This window comes from Ailuropoda melanoleuca, chromosome X (genome assembly GCF_002007445.2).
Source record: "Ailuropoda melanoleuca isolate Jingjing chromosome X, ASM200744v2, whole genome shotgun sequence".
In the NCBI taxonomy this organism is placed as follows: Eukaryota; Metazoa; Chordata; class Mammalia; order Carnivora; family Ursidae; genus Ailuropoda; species Ailuropoda melanoleuca.
Genome location: NC_048238.1, coordinates 25,792,992 through 25,806,838, shown reverse-complemented (window position 1 = coordinate 25,806,838; position 13,847 = coordinate 25,792,992). Strand labels below are relative to the sequence as shown.

The following is a 13,847-nucleotide window of genomic DNA, read 5'->3' as shown; positions in this document are numbered from 1 at the left end:
ATCTAAGAAGAATTGTTGGTTTTCTAGCCTGTTCAGCTTTTTACTGGTTGTTAGGACAATGTGGTGACTTCCAGTCTCATTACATGCAGAACTGGAAACTGGAAGCCATTCTGTTTTTTTGTATCTCTTGAATTTGGATTCTCTTGTCCATTCCCCCTGCTGGTGCTCTGGTTTAAGGTTCCATTCCTGGGCTCTTACAATAGCTGTCTTGTTGGTGTCTCTCTGATGTCTCTCTATCTCTTCTCTACCGCAGCCTCACATAATTTCCTAATTATTTTTTAAAAAAGATTTTATTTATTTATTTGAGACAGAGAGAGAGAGAGAGTGCATGTGAGAGAGGATGAGCAGGGGAGAGGGTCAGATGGAGAGGGAGAAGCAGACTCCCCACTGAGCAGGGAGCTCAACGTGGCACTCAATCCCAGGACCCCGGGATCATGACCTAAGCTGAAGGCAGACGCTTAGCCGAGTGAGCCACCCAGGTGCCCCACTTCCTAATTAATCTAAAATGCAACTGACCTCACATCATTTCCTTGCTTTGAAGCATTCTCATTATTTCATAAAATCCAACTTCTTGGGCCGACACTTGAGGTCACTGATTATTTTTCAAACTTTCTCTCACTTATCTTACTCCTAGGGGACCCGGTCTCTTTGCCTCTTCTTGAAGACCACTGGTCCTATGTTTATCACATTTTCTTTGACTAGAATGCCCTTGGGTTCCCAGTCCTGGTTAGTTCTGAAGTTAGCCCTTCTCTCTCTGAGTATTGTTGTCACTTTTGACACCTTTCCAAGATAGTGATCTTATTATTCTGTACATTTCAAGTATGTGTGTACATCTCTTATTGTCCCTACAAGACTGGGTGTTCTCTGAGGAAAGGGATTATTTATATTTGCAATCTTCACAAGGGTCTCTTACTTCTAGTTTTCTGATTTTTTGGATGAAAAGTAACCAAGTCTTAGGTTTGGATTGTTTCTTTTATGTTGACTGGAAAACTGGAGAAGAGTAGTGGGTGTATATTCATGTTAACTTCTGTTTTGAACGTCTTTCTAAACACTGACTTAATTTAGGGTTGTAGGTAGTTAAGGAATATGAAAATGCTCTTTCTTTGTTCTTTGTGCTGTTAAGGCACTGTTGGGAACTATTTTAAAAGCATGGAGATAGCTAGAAGGCAGAGTTCTCTAATATTTTAAGATTTAGATAGCTACAGTATAAATCATTCCTGGAGGTGACATAGTACCCACTGTAGTACTGTATCTGAGAGGGCTGTTAGATGAAAGCAATCTTTTCTAAACTCAAACTGACATGGGAACAGTTAAGTCTGATTTGTGAGCTACTGAAGTGTCATCTTTTATTCTTCTCAAAGACCTTAACAACTTGAAGGTGAGAACAAAGAGAAGGAAAGAAATGGAGGCTCATTTATTTTTCTTGATGTAGAAATTGATGTTCATCAAAATCTTCTAACAACTTGAGATGATACAATTGATGGGTCATAAAAATGTTCACCGAGTTTTGACATATTGGGTCACATTTTTATTTTATTTCTGGTGGATTTTGGAATTCAGCTGTCTTGCTGTGGATAGGATTGTGCCCCACTACTTCATGTGAGGGTATCTGTGGCCACTCGCTTCTACAACGATTTGCCGCAATATCCCAGGTCTTTTTCCCACTTTATTTTATTCTGAATTTGTGGATCCAATGCCACATTTTGTTTATTCATAAAAAAATCCATGAGAGACTATGGACTCAGGGAAACAAACTGAGGGTTTTGGGGCGGGGAGGGAGATGGGTTAGCCGGTGATGGGTATTAAGGAGGGCACATATTGCATGGAGCACTGGGTGTTATACGCAAACAATGAATCATGGAACACTACATCAAAAACTAATGATGTACTGTATGGTGACTAACATATCATAATAAAAAAATCTTTTTCCCCACTAAGGTACAAGAAGGGGGAAATGTCAATTCATATACCATTCTAAAAATTGATACATGTTCCCACTTCTGGCAGAATTGAATAGTGGTTTGAGCTGCAGAAAGTGAAAATGGGGAAAACCCAGAGAATATGACAAAATATTTATTATGTTTTTTTTATTGCAACCACATGAGGGAGGTCATTAGTATTTTCTTACCGTTTCAAAGACAAGTATCACAAGAAAGTCATTCATGTGTTCTTTTTTTAAAAAAAGATTTTATTTCTTTATTTGAGAGAGAGTGTGTGTGTGTGAGAACGAGAGAGAGCATGAGTAGGGGGAAGGGTAGAGGGAGAAGCAGGATCCCTGTTGAACACGGAGCCCCATGTGGGACTTGATCCCAGGACCCTGGGATCATGACCTGAGCCGAAGGCAGTTGCTTAACTGACTGAGCCACCCAAGTGCCCCTCATTTATGTATTCCTGATATCTACTTGTCCTGTTCATTCATTCATCCGCCAACTGTTCCCCAAGTACTACTCTATGTCAGGTAGAGTTCTGGGCACTGGCATTCAATAAGGGGCTCTTAATTGATGGGGCGACATCCCACTCCCACTCTCATCTTTACCCACTACATGATATTCAGCACTGATCCTGGGGTGCTAAGATTTTATTTTCTGCCTGCTTTCACAATGTTTTGTATAGTACCTGTGTGACAAAGTGATTCTCAGAAATTCATTAGGATATGAAGACATGTAGGCCCAATGCGTATTGAACCTTCTCTTACCAGTGCCAGGAGGGCACCTATTTCAAATAAGGATTTCCATGGAAAATAACACAGTAGTTCCGTTTCAATTGAGAATGTGAGTCTCCCTATGACAGGGGACTCACGTCTTGTCGCTAGCAGCTGCCTGACTAGTCTGGAGGAAGGAGTTTTTGGTTTCTTTCTTAGTTAGAGGGAACAGTTACCAGCACGACAACTACCACAATGCATCACGGGAATTGGAAAATTTTAGTTTTTTCCATACATGTGACAAAGTAGTTGCCATTTATATGTCTCTTGTTTGAGTACTGAGCTCTCATTATTTCTACCTCCTGAGGCCACCTAGAAGAAGCCTCTCCTCTGTCCCCAGACTCCACATTTTATTGGGTCTCTTTTAACAGCTCGTGACTGATTGATTGCAAGAACCTCCTAACTAGTTTGACTGCTTTTTCCCTGCCTGAGTGCCTTTTTGAGAAAGCTGATCTAATCATGCCTTTCTCCAGCTCTAAGTGTCCAGTGGCTTGTCAAGGCTCACTGAGCTACAGAACCTCCCCTGACCTACCTTCTTCCCTCTCCCTGAAAGCCCCGGGCCAGATCACTCTGTCACTCACTTACACCCATAGCGTTCTCTCTGTTCCTTGAACGGAGAACTTACTACACAGCAGTATAGTCCTTCCTAACTCTGTCCTCCTCCCTTAGACTTTGAGCGTGTTGAGGACAGAGAGAATGCCGTTTCTCTCTGCTTTTCCAGCACAGCGCCTGGTATGAAACAGGTAATACTTATGTGTGGAATGGAATTAAACAAGTATACCGGAAGCTCTCAGTGAGGTCCTAAAGAATTTTACAGGAAACATGGAATTTTTATGTCTTATGAATTTGTACTTTTTCAGCAACTACCTGCTCCTTGGTAGTATATTTCAAGTTCAGATAGTAAGTCATCCTAGAGTAATTCAGTGAATTCTGTATCTGTTTGCTCTTGATGAGGCACAGTTGATCACTTACTGTATGATAGATTTTAGAAGATATAACACAGCTATCAGACAAACCCCTAACTATGCCCATTTTGTCCCATTTCTCCTTCCCGGCATCTATAAAAATATAAAATAAATAATTTTGAGGCCGTTCCTCCTTGGGCAATTCGATTCAAAAACATATGGTTTGAAAACTGAGGGTTTCAGAGGGGAGGGGGGTGGGGGAATGGGCTAGGCCGGTGATGGGTATTAAGGAGGGCACGTATTGCATGGTACACTCGGTGTTATACGGAAGTAATGAATCATCGAACTTTATATCAAAAACTAAGGATGTACTGTATGGTGACTAATATAACAAAATGAAAATTATAAACAAACAAACAAAAAACAAAAAACAAAACAAAAAAACCATATGGTTTGAAACAAATATTTTGAGCTTGGGATCAATCTGAATTATAGCAAATGCCACAGTACGTGTGGGATCCAAATGAAGCCCACCTACTTGGTTTTCCCCACAGAAGAGGGAAATGAACTTCCTAAAGGCTCTGTGTTCAGAGAAAATGATCTCTATATGTTACGTACTAGGGCTCACTTAGTGAAAAAGTATTTTTCAGACAAGACTTGGCTCTTCTTTAAATTCACCTCAGCTTTCCACTTAAGTCTTCCTTTTTTTCTGTTCACTTTTTTTTTTCAGTGCTCCTCCTGACCCCTGGTCGCCATGGCCCTTGAACATCTAGGACTCACATTTCTTCCCCCACCTCCCTGTGCTGTCTGCAGGCCGTCCCAAAATCCTGATTCAAGCTAAGGTATTCATGAACCGATGGACTGTTTCTCTAAAGAGATTTTATACCTTTAAAAGGACTCCGGGGCAAGAAAATGTCCTAGACCAAAGGAGCAGAACCTCCCATTTGCAGATATGCAGACACTGTGGCAGACTAAAGCAAGAAAAATTTCACATGCATCTCGGATCACATCACAGAGGTGCTGCGACCGAGAGAGCTTTATGCTTTCACAGAGGTTGTGGGAGACTCAGTGTGATGTGAAAGACGAGAGGATCCATCAGACATTCCTAAAGTGAGAGTTCACAAACTGTGTTCCTCAGTACTTAGAGGATCTGTGGAAGAACTTCAGAGGTCGCCAGGGTGTAATGAGAGGGAGACCCAGAGAACAAGTCAGTTTGTCTCTTGCCTGGTGCCCCCATGTGGACGAATGATAGTTGACTAGTAATAATAGAATATTATTTGACTACTAGTAGAAGAAGAGTACAGCACCACTACTATATTCTAATACATTCAGTTTTCAATTAAGGTCATTTCAAAATAAAAAGAGTTTTACTTCCCAAAATTTGGTCAACAACTCCTATTTAAGCACACACGCCCGGTACCCAGGAATCCCCAGTGAAACTTATTCAGCTGCCGCTACCTCGGGGGGGTGGGGGTGGGCGGGGTAGTTACGTATTGGATAGCTCAGCCCTGAAAGGCAGAAGGTAGGGTTTAATGAGATGGAATATTTTGTTACGGAGACAGGAGAAATAGAGAAGACCAAGGCATGAAAGTGCGTATGACTGGAGGTGACCTTAAGGAGTCTTGGAGACAGATTTGCCTGCTTCATGGCTTTGCCTCTGATGGGCCCTGCGAATGATGCTAGGCCTCAGGTTTTCAGAACTGAGAGATATATCACCTATGTCTTGTTAACTGATCACATTTGCTACCCTTCCAGCACCCCTGAGTGAATCAGAATGACAGCTCATTCCTGACCTCACTACAAACACATAAATGTCAAATAATTTATGAAAAAGAGTACACCACTATGGAAGTCCACTGACAGAGTGACTGGAATGTGCTGAATTCCTTCCTGCAGCCACACTCTTCTGCCATGTAACTTTGCATGTCCTTTCAGTTCGAGAGGCGTATACTTCCATGCCCCTGAACTCTGAGCTTGGCCACATGACTGCCTTAGGTCAGTGGGATGTGGATGGAAACGACACTGTAGCAGTTTCAAGCTGAGGCCGGATGAGGCCTTGTGTGTTCTGCTTACTCTCGGCACTTCTGTCAGCACCATGAGAAGACCATGGTCCGGCCAGTCTGCTCACTGATCCACGGAGGTCGAGGGATATGTGAAGCAGAGCTGGATCCAACCTGCAGCCTGGAGCCATCTAGTTAAGCCCAACCAAGATCAGCTGCAGCCACTTTACCCGATAGGCAGATATGTGAAAAATAAATGTGTAGTGGTGTAAAGCAATGAGATTTTGTGATTGCTTATTATACAGCAGCAGCTGGCTGATATCATATGTAAAAGCTTGATTTTTCTTCTGTATGTAGCTGTCCAATTTTCCCAGCATCACTTATTGAAGAGACTGTCTTTTTTCCATTGGATATTTTTTCCTGCTTTGTCAAAGATTAGTTGACCATAGAGGTGAGGGTCCATATCTGGGTTCTCTATTCTGTTCCATTGGTCTATGTGTCTGTTTTTGTGCCAGTATCATACTGTCTTTGTGATCACAGCTTTGTACTACAGCTTGAAATCCGGCAACATGATGCCCCCAGCTTTGTTTTTCCTTTTCAACATCTCCTTGGCGATTCGGGGTCTTTTCTGGTTCCACACAAATTTTAGGGTTGTTTGTTCCAGCACTTTGAAAAATGGCATTGGTATTTTGATCGGGATGGTGTTAAAAGCATAGATTGCTGTGGGCAGCAGAGACATTTTAACAATGTTTATTCTTCCGATCCATGGAATGTTTTTCCATTTTTTTGTGTCTTCTTCAATTTCTTTCGTAAGTGTTCTGTAGTGTCTAGTGTATAGATCCTTTAAGTCTTTGGTTAGGTTTATTCCAAGGTATCTGATGGTTTTTGGTGCAATTATAAATGAAATCGATTCCCTAATTTCTCTTTCTACAGTTACATTGTTAGTGTATAGGAAAGCAACTGATTTCTGTGCATTGATTTTGTATCCTGCCACATTACTGAATTGCTGTAAGAGTTCTAGTAATTTGGGGGTGGAGTCTTTTGGGTTTTCCACATAAAGTATCATGTCATCTGTGAAGAGAGAGAGTTTGACTTCTTTGCCAATCTGAATGCCTTTTCTTTTTGTTGTCTGATTGCTGTTGCTAGGACTTCTAGTACTATGTTAAATACAGTGGTGAAAGTGGGCTATATACAGAAGAATAAAACTCGACCATTCTCTCACACCATACACAAACACAAACTCTAAATGGATGAAAGACCTCAATGTGAGACAGGAATTCATCAAAATCCTAGAGGATAACATAGGCAATAATCTCTTCAACATTGGCCACAGCAACTTCTTTCAAGACACGTCCCCAAAGGCCAGAGAAACAAAAGCAAAAATGAACTTTTGGGACCTCATCACGATAAAAAGCTTCTGCACAGCAAAGGAAACAGTCAACAAAACAGAGGCAACCCATGTAATAGGAGAACATACTTGCAAATGACACTACAGATACAAGACTGGTATCCAAGATCTATAAAGAACTTCTCAAACTCGACAACCAAAAAACAAATAATCAAGTCAAAAAATGGGCAGAACACATGAACACACACTTCTCCAAAGAAGACATACAAATGGCTAACAGACCCATGAAAAAATGTTCAACATCATTAGCCATCAAGGAAATTCAAATCAAAACCACATTGAGATACCACCTTATGCGAGTTAGAATGGCAAAAATTGACAAGTCAAGAAACAAACAATGTTGGAGAGGATGTGGAGAAAGGGGAACCCTCTTACACTGTTCGTGGGAATGCAAATTGGTACAGCCACTTTAGAAAACTGTGGGGAGGTTCCTCAAAAAGTTAAAAATAGAGTTACCCTATGACCCAGCAATTGCACTACTGGGTATTTACCCCAAAGATACAGATGTAGTGAAAAGAAGGGGTACATGCACCCAATGTTCATAGCAGCAGTGTCCACAATAGCCAAACTGTGGAAGGAGCCCAGATGTCCTTCAACAGACGAATGGATAAAGAAGATGTGGTCCATATATACAACGGAATATTACTCAGCCATCAGAAAGGATGAATACCCACCATTTACATCGACATGGATAGAACTGGAGGGGACTATGCTAAGTGAAATAAATCAAGCAGAGAAAGACAATTATCATATGGTTTCTCTTATTCGTGGAACATAAGGAATAGCATGGAGGACGTCAGGAGAAAGAAGGGAAAAATGAAGGGGGGGAATCAGAGGGGGAGATGAACCATGAGAGACTGGACAAGGCGAAATAAACTGAGGGTTTCTGAGGGGAGGGTGGGGAGATGGGTTAGCCTGGTGTTGGGTATTAAGGAGGGCATGTATTGCATGGAGCACTGGGTGTTATACGCAAACCATGAATCATGGAACACTACATCAAAAACTAATGATGTACTGTATGGTGACTAACATAATGTAATAAAAAAAAAAGAGCTTGGGGGCGCCTGGGTGGCACAGCGGTTAAGCGTCTGCCTTCGACTCAGGGCGTGATCCCGGTGTTATGGGTTCGAGCCCCACATCAGGCTCCTCCACTATGAGCCTGCTTCTTCCTCTCCCACTCCCCCTGCTTGTGTTCCCTCTCTCACTGGCTGTCTCTCTCTCTGTCAAGCAAATAAATAAATAAAATCTTTAAAAAAAAAAAAGCTTGATTTTTCATTCAGTTCAGAATTTTGACAAACTCCATTAAGTTTCTCATTCTCATCTGTAAAATGTATTCTCATTTGTAAAGTGTATATAATTATCACTATACCACAGTCTTATAGGCACTACATAAAACAGTATATGTAAAATACTAGGCAGAATGCCTCACTAGTAGTAGTATTGTAGCTCTGGATGTAAAGATTCTTTGGGACTCAGGAATGCAATGAAGTAGGAGATGTGAAGATTTCAAGATAGTGATTAGATATTAGAATACATGGTGGCTTAAAGAAAGGCATTTATCCTGAAACCTGGGGCAGATAAATCCTTTTTCTTTAGTTTAATGACTCTTAAATGTCATAAATTTACTACCTGAGGAGATGAATAACTGACTTGGAAATACTTTTCTATTAAAGGGAAATAAAAACATGACTTTACCAACATCACTTGGTGTATAAGTGCTATTAGTCACATGCTGTACTTAGCACATTTGACTTGTTTGTGACCAAGAGTTCAGGTGAATACATTTGAGATTTATTTTGTAATTTTCAACATGCCAATATAAAAGAGATTTTTTTTTTGCCCCTCATTGCCATCAGGTTGGAATAAATTGGCTCTTGATGCAAAGTTGTGGCCAAGGGTTGAAATTTACATGTGATTGATGGTCAAAATGCTGACTAGCCGTACCTGCCCGCCCCCCTTCTGGTATATCACCTCCTGGACCGGGACCTGTTTTGTGTAAAATATCGAGATACTCACTGCTCTCTGCCCCTCACATGAACTTGAAAGTATAGAAAAATAGTTGACTAAATGGATTGTTAGAAAAGAAAAAAGCTAACTCTTAATGGATAAATGTGTTTTGTAAAATTTATTTCTAATTCCTGGGTCTTCATGTATGGAATCCTAACATATTATTTCCTAACTGATTAGAAAATCAATTGGCTCAACCAGCTTTTAGAAGCCAGTTCAAGTTTACTTACAGGGGTTTAAGAATGGATACAAAATCCCCAGAGTGAAGGTGCTCTCGTTCCTTACTATGGCCATTCCCCTGCATTGAACTTGCATTTCCACAAAGACAAAGCCCACAGGGGGCCTGCCGCAGGTCTGCGAGCAGCTGTGTAGAGCTTTATGGCTGCAGTAAAACCAAGATGCCCTAGACTTGTCTTGGCTTTTTTCATTTTGCTAAAACTAGTAAAAATGCTTAGACGTCGTATTTTCCCCTATGATGCGCCTGTTCGTGTGTGTGCAGCATGGGCAGATCACTATACCTGTTTGGATTCCTCCAAAAGACAATGATTTAGGTGCATGTGGTTTACGAGTGGGTGAAGGAGTTAGGAAAAAAGAAAAGAAAAGGTGCATTAAAGATGTATTTATTTGAAAGAGAGAGAACAAGCAGGAGGGGCAGAGGGAGAGGGAAAGAGAATCTCAAGCAGACTCCCCACTGAGCACAGAGCCTGACGCGGGGCTTGATCGCACGACCGTGCAATCATGTTGAGGCAAAACCTAAGAATCGGTCACTTAACCGACTGTGCCACCCAGGTGTGCCAAAAAGGCACATTAATGAACAAGCTACTATTGCGGCAAACTGGGGTCCAAACCTGCTGGGACCCCGCTGGGAGACCACGTAGAACACAGCTCACAATTGTCTCACTGACCATTTACAAAACTGAGGTATTTCTTCTTTTGTGGCCTCTCTCCTGAAGGAAAGGAGCTCATGGGGGTGTTCACCTTCAGGCACTTCCAGCCTGGGCTGCACAAGCAGGTGTCATTTCTGCAGCCAGAGATAGAGCTCAGGCAGACAGAAGGCACGGAGTGTCGAACCATCCACCCACGTGCAGCTGACTGCTGGGATCGGCTGAAGGAACAGGGCCAAAATCGCCAAGAGCGTCCACTATAGGCCCTAAAGGGGAAAACAGGTTTCTTCTCTTTTTATTTTAAGTTTTAAAAAACAAGTCCAAGTCTCTCATGTTACATGAATTTCAAAGGTAAATATTTTTGTTTCAAATGAAGAGTGTATAGAAGGAAATATTGCAGCCTCCTACTTATTTCTGTAAGCAGGGTTTTATTCTCTCAGTGAAACTCCTTTGTCCCTACTGGTATGGGAAATATAGTTATAAGGCAAAACTGAGAATTTTTTCTCACAGCCAAAAGCCAAAATGAGAAAAATTCATTTTATCATCAAAAATAAAGATTTAATAAGTTTTTTTGTGGATTTTTTTTTGGGTGGGCTGTTTTTTCCCATTTTGCTTGGTTCCTCGGTCTTAACTTTTAACTTTTGGGATTTTTGTGGCTAATTCTCACCACAAGATGTCACTATTTTACCAGCTTAATATCTGAATGTTTTTCTGCAACCCTTTAAAACTATCTTCTCTGATGTTTCAATGACTTATTGAAACACATCCACTAAAATTGTCAATTTTTTTTTCTCATAGGGGAAGTTATAAATTTCCCTTGGAGAGCGGTTGTTCAAGATGGTGGCATAGGAAGGCCCTGAAACTCACTCCTTACCATGAACACACCCAATCTACAGCTACATATAGAACAATTCTCTCCGAAAAAGACCTGAAAACAAGCTAAACAGCACCTGCACAGCAAAATATTAAAAGGCCACATTGAGACAGGGAGGAGAGGCAGAGACTTGGTATTGCCAAAGACCTCACCCCTAGGGCGGCTATCCATAAGTGGGAGGAATCTTACAAATACGGAGTGCGTCCCTGAGGAGCAAGGGGTTTGAGCCCCGTATCAGGCACCCCAACCCTTGGGACCTGCACTGGACAGACAAGCCCCCCCCACAAATATCTGGCTTTGAAAACCAGTGGGGCTGACATCTAGGAGATCCGAAGGGCTGTAGGAAACTGAGACTCTGCCCTTAAAGGGCTTGCACACAAAATCACTGGCCCTGGGACCGCACACAAAGACAGCAGGTTGAAAGATGCCTAGACCGTATGTGAAGGATATTCAGTGGCTAATCCTAAAGCATCTGCCTGAGGGGCAGGGGTCTACTGGAGCTCACTCCAGGCATGGAGGTGGTAGTGGATGTCATTCTTGCACTCCCCCTGTACCTTGTTAGTGCTGCCGTGTCCCTGTGTGCCCCTGCAGCCCTGTCCTGTTAACCCCGGTGAGCAGCTACACTCCAGTTTGGAATACTCTTGTGGGCCTGCTGAAAAAAATGGTACATTCCTGGAGACCCTGGGTGGCGAAGAGAGTTGGGTGCTGGACGCTTGGTTTCGGCTCAGGTCATGATCTGGGGATTGGGGGATTAAGCCCTGAGTTGGGCACCATGCTGAGCGTGGAGTGTGCTTGAGATTCTCCCTCCTTCTCCCTCTGTCCCTCATGCTTGTGCTCACGCTCTCTCTAAAATAAATACATAAATCTTTACGACAAGAAATGGTAAATTCCTAGAAGCAAACAATTTTCCCAGACTGACCGATGACAAAATAGAAAATCTGAATAGACCAATCATCAGCAAGGAGATTGAATCAGTAATCAGACACCTACCAAAAACCAAGACCAGAGAGCTTCAATGGCGATTTCTACTAAACATTTAAAGATTTAATATCTGTTCTTCTCAAACTTTTTTTCAATATATTTTCCATTTTTACTGGGCATACTCATATACACGACGTATTTTACTTTGTTTTTTTCAAAATGTATTTTAAAATAGGTTTTACCATACATTGTTTTATCACCTGGTTTACAATTAAATATGCTGTGAACATTTTCTCTTTTATAACAGTTAAAATACTTGCAAAGTATGGAGAAAACATAATTTACTAAGCTCTCTTGTTGGGGAAAGTTAGAATTTTTTTCCAAGGAGACTTCATTCTTTTCACAATGCATTGAGAAGAAAGGGGATGTCCTTGTCTTCTATAGTTTTCTATAGAGGATAGAAACTTGCCTTTCAACTTAGCTTTTTAACTTGCTTCTTGTGCTCATCTAATCACCAACCAAGTAATCCATTTTATTTTTTCCGAACTCTCTCCCATTTGTTTCCTCTTTTTTATCTAGTCTCCTTGGCACGCACGTGCACACACACACACACACGTACACACACACACTTCCAATATTTCAGCATCCTGTCCCTCGCCTCTAATATCTGTCCCCTGACCTCTCATCTGCTCCCTTTAAGGGGCTTCCTTTCCTTTCCTTTTAAAGATGAGGTCTTAATTGATTTTGATCAACTCTACTCCAAGCTTTATACTCAGTTCCACATTAGGAGTAGTCTTTAATAATGTGACGATAGAATTCAATTGTTAAAGGAAAATAATAAGAAGAAACCCTTGGTAGAAATACATGTATCAAGAAACATAGAACTTGGTCACAATGTAGATAAGGCTGACTTTTTTTTTTTAAAGAATTTTTCTTGGAGAGGGCAAGGAGAGGAAAGCAGTTGGTACTTTAAGGAAATGTTAGGGACCATTATGAAAATCTCTTCACTATTTCAGGGCAACTAACAAAAGATCATCTTTTAGTTACGACATTGGAGTGACAGCCTTTACGGGTCATGAAATTTGCATGACCAATAGTGCATGCAAATGTTCATCAATAGTAACTTTGTAGAGCAAGGCAGATGCCAGCTAGCAAAAAAGTGGTGCCCGAAGACAATGTTAATTCTGGAGCCCTGGAAACCAGGAAGTGCTCATCTATCATGTGGTCATCTGAAAGGGCAAAAGTGGGGACTATCCGCTTACCACGACCTGGTAGAAAGTCTGAGGAAAGCAGTGAAGCTGGCTGTGCCAGTATTAACACATGGAACATTCTTGGGCAGCCAGGTGTCATGGGGCACAGACTTACAATTCTCTTTGCTCCAATCACACTCACAGTTCCAGCCATAGAAGGAGGGAGGACAGGCAGAGAAGGACCAAAAAATGAAGGTTCCCCCATTCAGATGGCAGGTTTTGTTTAGCTCCTTAGTGTCCTGGATTCCTATGGATGGCACAAACTGGAAAGACCAATGACAAACAGCTGGCTCCTCCTGGGACCAAATGCTGTCATCTCTTAAGGCCATGTCTCCCTGAGAGGGAATTGCAAGTTCACAGTAGCCCAACCCAGTAACTAACTCCAGTTCAACGGCTTTGGAAATGGCCATGATCAAAATCACACTGGAGGAGAAGTGCTCCATTGTTCTGTGGTCCATAGCTCCTTAGCTGGGGACTCAGCCTTCCCAGGAACTTTCCCTCCTCAACTGTTCTTCTCAAACTTTTCCAAGAAGAACTGAAGAGGAGGAAATCCTTCCAAACTTATGTTATGCGGTCAGCATTACCATGATACCAAAATCAGACAAGGACATCCCAAGGAAGGAAAAATACAGACTAATATCCCTGATAAACATTATGAAAAATCCTCAAAAATATTAGCACACAGAACTCAACAATACATTAAAAAGATCATATACCACAATCAAGTGGGATTCATATCCGGGATGCAAGGATGGTTCAACATGTGAAATCAATTAACATGATATACCACATTAACAGAATGAAGGATAAAAATCATATGAACTTTTCAATAGACACGGAAAAAGCATTTGATAAAATTCAACTTCCACTTATGATAAAACTTTCAACAAAGCAGGT

At 41.5% G+C, this 13,847-nt stretch overlaps 1 pseudogene; it reads right to left on the bottom strand.

The window, feature by feature from the left end:
* Positions 1-12,813: 12,813 nt before the first annotated feature.
* LOC109489283 lies at positions 12,814-13,408 on the bottom strand (annotated as a pseudogene).
* Between the last annotated feature and the right edge of the window lie 439 nt (positions 13,409-13,847).